The sequence below is a fragment of the Petromyzon marinus genome, unplaced genomic scaffold (assembly GCF_048934315.1).
Source record: "Petromyzon marinus isolate PM22_M1 ecotype Great Lakes invasive population unplaced genomic scaffold, UKy_Petmar_22M1.pri1.0 PM_G_Scaffold_8, whole genome shotgun sequence".
In the NCBI taxonomy this organism is placed as follows: Eukaryota; Metazoa; Chordata; class Hyperoartia; order Petromyzontiformes; family Petromyzontidae; genus Petromyzon; species Petromyzon marinus.
Window position 1 is genome coordinate 5,257,501 of NW_027423035.1, and position 2,500 is coordinate 5,260,000.

Sequence of the window (2,500 nt, forward strand, 5' to 3'; positions counted from 1 at the left end):
AATATCAATAAGATCATTGCTGAAGCGCTTGGGACTAAGACCAACAAGCAAGTCTCTGACAAGAGACGGGACCTAAGTAAAAAGACAGGGGCCCCCATGTCAGACAGCTTACATTTTTCTTCTAGGCCTCTTGAGACATTGTCTCCCCCACCAAATGTAACAACGGGGACTTCATCCATACTCGCTCAAGCAGCTGAGCGGCTTACGAATGAGAATTCTGGGACCCTGGAAAAGCCTGCAATGGAGGCAATAAAGGCTTGGCTTAACGGCGAGGGCCAACATGATGCCCTCGTAGAAACTGCCACAGCATTGATGCTTTGTCCGATGAGATTGGTGAAAAACAAAGGCAAACGTTCAAAACCCGAGAACGACATTATTAAACCCAGGATATTACCCACACGATCTTGGATGAAGAAGAGAGCGGAAAAACGAGGAAGCTTCATGAAGCACCAGAAGCTCTTCTTTAAGAACCGCTCTCTTCTTGCGTCCTTAGTCCTGGATGGCACTGAACGTCATGAATGCCGAATCCCGAACGCAGATGTATATCGTTTTTACTGCGAAAAATGGGAGAAGGTGTTGCCATTCAATGGCCTGGGCCAATTTAAGTCATCAGGTGTTGCAAATAACGAATACTTTGAGCCCCTAATTTCGGTGGAGGAAGTTCAGACTGCCATACGGGCCATTAAACCAACGTCAGCAGCTGGGCCAGATGGCCTAACAAGGGCTGCAATCTGTGCTGCCGACCCCGAGGGTCGGACACTGACAGCCCTATTTAATGCATGGATGATTACAGGAATTATTCCCAAAGAGTTGAAAAAGAATAGGACGATTCTTATTCCTAAGGTTATGGATGATGAAAAGCTGAAAGAATTGGGGAACTGGAGACCAATAACGATCGGTTCAATGATTCTGAGATTATTTTCCAGAATAATGACTGCACGTCTTGCTCGTGCTTGTCCCTTAAACCCAAGGCAGCGTGGTTTTATAGCGGCATCTGGCTGCTCTGAAAATCTTAAGGTGCTACAGGACCTTATGAGACATGCTAAGAAATTGCACAGGCCGTTGGCTGTCATGTTTATCGACATAGCGAAAGCTTTTGACTCGGTTTCGCATGCTCATATTTTATGGGTGTTAAGGCACAAGAAAGTAGATGAACACGTGGTGGGCATCATCCAGAACGCCTACGATCGGTGTACGACCTCGTTCAAAAGCAATGGCGAGTCGACTCGAGAAATTAGCATACGTGTTGGTGTCAAACAGGGTGACCCCATGTCACCCCTGCTCTTCAATCTTGCCATGGACCCTTTGATATGCACCCTAGAGTCACACGGAGTTGGGTACTCCATTGATACCGACCACGTGACAGCTCTTGCGTTTGCTGATGATTTGGTGTTGGTGAGCGAATCTTGGGTTGGTATGGCCGCCAATCTAGCGATCTTGGAATCATTTTGTGGGCTATCGGGATTGGAGGTTCAGGCCAGAAAGTGCCAGGGCTTCATGATAAGCCCAACCAAAGATTCATATACGGTGAACAACTGCGACCCATGGACTATCAAAAATAAAGATGTCCATATGATCCAACCTGATGAATCAACGAAATACCTTGGTCTGAAAATTGGCCCTTGGACTGGCACTATACAGCCTGATCTACATTGTCAGCTAAAGACATGGATCTCGAAAATCGATGAGGCGCCTCTGAAGCCAACTCAGAAGGTTGAACTACTCAATGCCTATGCCTTACCCAGATTGTTATATCCTGCAGACCACTCGGACTGCAAGCAATCAACTCTCCGTGGGTTGGACCAAGAGATTAGAAAGGCGGTAAAAGGATGGCTCCACCTTCCCGCTTCAACTTGTGATGGACTGTTATATGCCAGAGCCCGAGACGGAGGCCTTGCCATCTTGAAACTGGAAAAAACAATCCCTTCGGTTCAAGTTAGAAGGCTGCAACGTATAGCAAACTCGTCCGATGCTATCACCCGTAATATTGTGTCCTCGCAGGGTATGGAGGAAGAATACCGTAATTTGTGGGTACGAGCAGGGGGTGACAGTGATGCAATCCCAACATTCGTTCTCAGGGACTCGGTGTCAAAAGAACCTGTATATCCGAGACCCTGCGATTGGAGGGAGCATGAATTTCAGAGATGGTGCGAAAAGCCGGTTCAAGGAAGGGGCATTGTAAACTTTGCGCATGATAGAATCAGTAATGCTTGGTTGAGGCCATGGTGCGGCTTTAAACAATGCTTCTTTATCGCAGCACTACAACTAAGGGCAAATATTTACCCAACAAGAGAAAGCTTGAACAGAGGCAGAGATGGGGCCTTACGTTCCTGCAGGAAATGCTCTGCCAGACTCGAGTCCCTTTCGCACATTCTCGGTCAATGTCCTGCAGTACAGAAAGCAAGAATTGCGCGACATAACAAGATCAGTAACATTCTGGCAGACGAAGCGGCTAGATTGGGCTGGTCTGTATACAAAGAGCCACGGTTCATATCCGAGA

General features: G+C 47.3%; 1 pseudogene; it reads left to right on the plus strand.

Moving 5' to 3' along the window:
- Positions 1–2,500, plus strand: part of LOC142921211 (28S ribosomal RNA) — a 10,586-nt pseudogene that overhangs the window by 3,844 nt on the left and 4,242 nt on the right.